General features: G+C 42.4%; 1 long non-coding RNA gene across 2 annotated transcripts in view; it reads left to right on the top strand.

Moving 5' to 3' along the window:
• Positions 1-3,048: 3,048 nt before the first annotated feature.
• LOC120390747 overlaps positions 3,049-6,465 on the top strand; it is an 85,880-nt gene continuing 82,463 nt past the window's right edge. For both annotated transcript variants that reach the window (XR_005591129.1, XR_005591130.1), the window contains exons 1-2: positions 3,049-3,128; positions 3,863-4,015. This is a non-coding gene — a long non-coding RNA (uncharacterized LOC120390747). The remainder of the gene's footprint in view (positions 3,129-3,862; positions 4,016-6,465) is intronic.

The raw sequence follows: 6,465 nt of genomic DNA, 5'->3' as shown, positions 1-6,465 counted from the left end.
GCACTACAGATGGAGAATGGGATGAGCCCTCAGGAGTTTCTCATCTACTAGTCCTATCCTCAGACCTCTCAATTTTACCTCTTGTTTTGCATATTTAACATCACATCTTAGTTCTTACAATAAAATTTTTGGTGGCCTCAGAGTGTGGCCACCAACTCTTACTGGTGGCCACTATGATCATTTTCCCAAAAATCTTAATTAACTTTAGGAAAACAAATAAATATGCACATATCCATGTCCAAATCATTGTAATTTATTTAGGATTTTTTTTTTTTGCATACTCAATAACAATGTACAGTTGTCTCTATTCTTTACGGGACCTAAACAGAATAGAAACACAAATAAGGTGTTTTGCATGTTATTGTCTTTTTTGTTGGTGGTGGTGGTTTTGCTTTTTTGGTTTCTGTCTTTTTTTTTTTTTGTAAATAGAATTGCTAGCTAGTAAGTCTATTTCTGTGAAAAGTGCTATTTGTATGTTTGTTACTATCACTATTCACAGTAGCAGATTTGTTAGCTAGCTGGGAGGCAGTGAAAAGTGATATTAGCAAACATACAAATATCACTTTTCACAGCAGACTTACTCAGCCCTGACAGGCCGGGGGACAAATTAAGCCTTGGATGGGGAGGTGGGTAGGGAGGCATTGGGGGGCCAGGGGTGATGGGGTGGATAGGTCAGGGGCCGGGATAGGCAGTGGGGGCCAGAGGGGATGGGGGTGGTGAGCCTGAGGCCCAGTGGCTGGAGCCTGCCACGGTCCACCATGTGGCCGAAGCCGGAAGCCTGAGCCTCACTGCCCACATGATGGTGGGGAACTCACACCGGCCATGTGCTTCTCAGTCATTTGTGGCTGTAGAGGAGGGCAGGGCCCAACCACTATTTACAGACCCAGGGGAGGGGCCAATGCTTCTCTCCCCACCACAATCACTGCCCAGGCAACTGAGGCCACAAAACAGTGGCTGCATTTGAGAAACGCTGTCTTAGATATTGTTTGCTGAAACCTGCACTGTTAACATAAAATAATATGTAGGCCAGTGTTCAGACATGATGACAACATACCATCAATTGATACCATGGCCATTATTCAGAGATTTTAAGGCCAGAAGGCACCATTATGATAATCTAGTCTGACCTCCTGCATAATTCAGGCCATGAAACCTCTCTCAGTAATTTCTGCATGAAGCCCAAATAACACAAAAACACTTCTTACTAACATTGCTTATAATCCCTACTGGATAAAACATAATGTGCAAATTGCTTCATTTTTGATGTTTCGTTTAGCTATAATCATTTTGAATGTTTGTCTCAGAGATAGATGTGGTGTGGGAATGTCATTTTACCATTTTTGGAGGCCTCTTTTGCTTTCCTATTAATAGATAGTGCCCTATTATCACAGTAATATTTCAGACTGCAACAATTCCTTGGATCAATTTGCAGATTCTTTTATTTGGCTCTATAATATGCCTTGGAAAGATTCCACGGTTGAGTATGTCAAGGATGTGATGTAATGTATCGGAACACCTTTTGACAAACCTTGAAATGCCTCTGCATGGATTGGAATACCTTGGAAGTGAGGGGAAATTTATATGCATTGGTAGGTAGTTGCCTTTTCTTAATATTTCTGCCAGCACAAAGGAAATTTAAAGGAAAGCAACTTTGAAATCAGTGTAATAATATTAGAGAGAGACTCTCAAGGCTGACAGATTATAAAATAGATACACTGCAATTTAGTAAGAGTCTACTTTGAAAAGTAACTATGTAAAATGTTTGGATACAACAGATCTGCTTCTTTTGCATATCCAGTCATACCTGCTTACTTTGGTCACAAAAATAAGTTTTTACTGCTGTTTATCCACTTCAGTGCTGCTGAGCCAACCCAGCTATGGGACTGGAGGAGTAACCATTGAACTAAATTTCACCCACAGTCACTCATATGCAGCCCCACAGAAGACATTCTACAGGCATATGGTGACTGAGGACAGCATCTGGTTTGCAGAATTTATTACTGGTGGTGATACATGAGCCAGAAAGAACCCAGATTGTATCTGAAGGTACCTTTACGCTGCAATCAGGTACACTTTACACAGGTGCTATTGCAACTCAAGTAGGATACCTGCAGTAGCTTTGATTAGCTAGTATGGCTAAAAGTATCAGTGAAGACGTGATAGCGCAAACTTCAGCATGGGATGTACAAACCCACCAGAACCCTTGCTAGTCTGTGCTTGGGTCCATGCTGCCACGTCTTTATTGCTCCAATACTCGAGTTAGCTAGATTAAACCTAGCGTGCTGTCAAGGCTGAATCCCCACTCTGAGTGCAGAAGGTGGGGGGCCCGCAAGGATTAAAAAAAATTAATACTTGCCGCTCCAGGCTTGTATTAAAGTCCCAAGGTAACAGCTTTTCTCTGACCTTGGCTTGGTAAACGCTGCCACTACACAAATGCAAAAAAAAAAATAAAACCAAAACCCCCAAACCCTTGGATCCAGGAAGGAGCACTTGGGAATTCCTCCCTGTGGGGTACCCTCAAGCCCTTTTACACCCACCACCCTCCCACTGCTCCCAGGGAAGAGCTGAGAAAGAAAACAAAGGAAATTAGCTGTTGCCACCAGCTAATCAAACAGCATATGCACAAACCTCTTAGGACACCAAAAATCCAATCCTGTTCTTAAAAAAGGTGCATTTTATTAACAACAAAAAAGAAAATACATATGGAACTTCTAGCCTTTTGCTAGATTTTAAAAAAGAGCAATTCCAAAAATTAAGCAGCCCAAATAGCTTTCTTGGGGGTTAGCTTAAAGGTTAACAGCAAACAAAAGCATCTGGGGTTAGCACAGAGGAGATCCACAAGCCAAAATAAGAAATAAAACTGATTGTGTCTAACTAAACATTCTCTATCCATATAATTTCTTTTAGATATGGTGTGGTGACTCTTCTTAGTGCTGGTCTTCACTACTCGCCGGATTGGCGGGTAGTGATCGATCTATCTGGGATCGATTTATCGTGTTTAGTGCAGACATGATAAATCGACCCCCGATCGCTCTGCCGTCGACTCCGGAATTCCACCACTGCCGAGAGGCGGAAGTGGAGTCGACAGGGGAGCGGCTGCAGTTGACCCCGCGCCTTGAGGACACGAGGTAAGTCGATCTAAGACATGTCGACGTTCTCGTAGCTGAAGTTGCGTATCTTAGATCGACCTCCCCCCTACCCCAGTGTAGACCAGGGCTTAGATAATCCTGGAGTACAGCATCAAACTCAGCCGTCAGCTCCATAATTTTAAGGAAGTTTCCATTGTTTGGCACATACAGCTGATCTGAAGTGCCACACAGTGCTAGGTTTTGGGTAGCAAGCCCCCTCACAATGGCAATGAGCCTTTTCAGAACATTTTGCCAGTAAAGAGACTCTAGTGCAATCTTCTCTTGATGCTGATCATCTATGGTGGCCTTTAACCTTACTCTCATCTCCAGCTCTTTCCATCTATGGAATGCTCTCTGGTGATTTGCTGCCTTCTCATGGCATGTCAGATTTCTAGCCAGATTTTTCCAGTCATTTGTTCCTGTAGAACCCAGTGTGTCTGGAACATTAGACTGGAAGAGTTTGCAACAAAAACAGTATGCAGCACTCTGGGTTTTTGAGTACATAAGCCCTGGCCCCACCCTACTGGTGTCAAACTGAATTAAACAAGAACTCCTGCAATAAAACCTTGCCAGGAGAAGGGTGATTTTTGTGTCTCTGGTGAATTTCGTTCCCATTGTTCCGGCCTTGCTAGAGGCACCAGGTAGCTTTCCTGCATGACAGGAAGGATGTTCCAATGGTTAGGGCACTAGCCTAGGACTTCAGAGACCTTCGTTCAATTCTTTTTTCATTACAGACTTCCTGTGTGACCTTGGGCAAGTGACTCAGTCTCTCTGTGCCCCAGACATAAACTGAGGGTAGTACCACTGCCTGACCTCAGAGGGAGTGTTGTGAGGATCAGTGCATGAAATTCTGCGAGACACTCAGATACCGTGGTGATGGGGGCCATGTAAGTACCCCAGATGGACTCCTGACATCAGTATAAATCTTGCCTAATAATGCAAAAAATCTAACCAACAGCTTCCTAGAAATGGTCAGTCCTTGTCAAAGCCAACAAATCAAAACACGTACATAAAGCTTCTATGCCAAGCAGTTTCAGATATGATGAACATATGTTTTTATACAGAAAGTGTGAGCCGCACACTTTTGATCTCTTGTGTCTCCAAAACGTCTTCCAATTTGCCTTTATCTTTTCACCAAAATTCTACCCTTTTGAAGGAATTTAGACTCATAGTGCTGCCAATTCTCATAATTTTATGACAAGTCATGTGATATCTGTGTTTTACTTAAAGCCCCAGCTCTTAGAGACTAGTGAGGAAATGAGACTTCCAGCATAGATGCAGAAAAAAGTTTGAAAGTGTGACCCAAGAGCACCTGAAAGGCTCAGAAACCAGAAAGCAAATTCAAACAACCCAAAATATATTTGTGACAGTGTATCCCATAAGGCTTTATGGGGGGTGCTTATAAATGTATATATGCTATAACTGGAATAGAGTTTAGCTACATATGCCATGTAACATATCTATGTAAAGGTTATGATCTGGTTATCTACTAGTTGTATGCAGGCACCATTTGTGTGTTCAGAGTTATGAACATTGGCCATATAATTGCTTGATTCCTAAGTAGCCTTAGTTAGAACATTTGGTCATTTCTTGGGAAAGGAATGTACTCAATCAAGAAGCATTTAACAGACAAAAGAGCTTGGAAGACTCCAATCCACATAAGAAGTCTACCTGAGGACATTCAAGGTAGCATGTGGGTAATGACTGCTGCCTGCAGGTCCTGAGTCATGCATAGGCATGTGACTTGCCCATGTGATTCCAAATCTCCATTTTGTGACTGGATTCTACACAGGCTGAGGAGGGGGCCTCCACCCACAAGAGAGAGTCTATTTAAACCCCTGGGAGACCCTCCATTTTGTCTTCAGCTTGCTAAAGAAGGAGCCCCTCCACCACCCCAGGATACTTAAAGGAAACTGAAACAAAGAACAGTAACTACAGAGGGTGTGAGTGATTGCTGGACCCAGGCTAAAAGGAGATTAGGCTGTGAGAGGGAGCATTCTGGAACTGGTGAGTATCTTATCTGTATTCAGTTTGATTAGATGTAGATTTGCTCATTTTATTATATTTTGCTTGGTAACTTACTTTGTTCTGTCTGTTACTACTTGGAACCACTTAAATCCTACTTTCTGTATTTAATAAAATCACTTTTTACTTATTAGTTAACTCAGAGTATGTATTAATACCTGGGGGAGCAAACAACTGTGCATCTCTCTCTATCAGTGTTATAGAGGGCGAACAATTTATGAGTTTACCCAGCGTAAGCTTTATACAGGGTAAAACGGATTTATTTGGGTTTAGACCCCATTGGGAGTTGGGCATCTGGGTGCTAAAGACAAGCACACTTCTGTGAGCTGTTTTCAGGTAAACCTGCAGCTTTGGGGCAGGTAATTCAGACTCTGGGTCTTTGTTGGAGTAGACAAGAGTGTCTCGCTCGGCAAGACAGAGTGCTGAAGTCCTAAGCTGTCAGGGAAAACATGGATAGAAGTAGTCTTGGCACATCGGTTGGCAGCTCCCAAGGGGGTTTCTGTGATCCAACCCGTCACAGTATTATTGAAAAAAAACCTCTTTCATGATATCAAAGACAAGCTAAAGATTCCTGAATGTTTGGGGTTGGTAATAGTGAGGATTCAAACGTATTATAAGGTGACGCAACTACAAAACTATGGCCAGATGCTAGAAGTCACTCCATGCAGCTGCAAGAGTCTGCCCAAATGCATGGTAATTTTGGCACCTGCTTTACTACAGTATTATAAGAGGGATTTAAATTACACTATTTCAACTCATTGTGTAGTATGATGACTGGAGAAAGAGGGTCAGGATTCAGGCAGGATCTAGTTTAGGGAGGAAGCAGGGCCTCAGGAATGCACCCTAGAGTTCAGCTGCTACTACACAAACACTAGAGCCTCAGCAGGTAACACTGGCCGCTCAGCGTGTTTAATACAAGCTCTGGTTCCTGCAACACTACCCGCTTGCTGCATGGCATATTGCTAATAAAACATGATTGCAGCAATTTTTCTGCAAGAAGTTCAGGAGTGCAGCATCTAACAGCGCGAAACTCTTATATAATGGAATTTATTTTTAATATAAACAGTTAATAAAGCAAACTGTTGGGAAGTGGCCTAGTGATCTAGTTGGTAGAAAAGGCTGGCTAGTCTCATTTATTCAGTTTAAAATTGCTTAGGTTTGGGTCTATCTCTGTTCTGTTGAATCACATCTTTCACTCTGACCATTATAGAGAATTTTTTAGTCTTACAGAACATGTGTGCAGCAACAGTAGGTCACAGGAGGGTGATTTAATGGATGAAGTGAGAATCTGAACTTGTCGGTTTGTCTCACT

This window comes from Mauremys reevesii, linkage group 1 (assembly GCF_016161935.1).
Source record: "Mauremys reevesii isolate NIE-2019 linkage group 1, ASM1616193v1, whole genome shotgun sequence".
In the NCBI taxonomy this organism is placed as follows: domain Eukaryota; kingdom Metazoa; phylum Chordata; order Testudines; family Geoemydidae; genus Mauremys; species Mauremys reevesii.
This window is presented reverse-complemented; position numbering and strand designations above follow the sequence as displayed.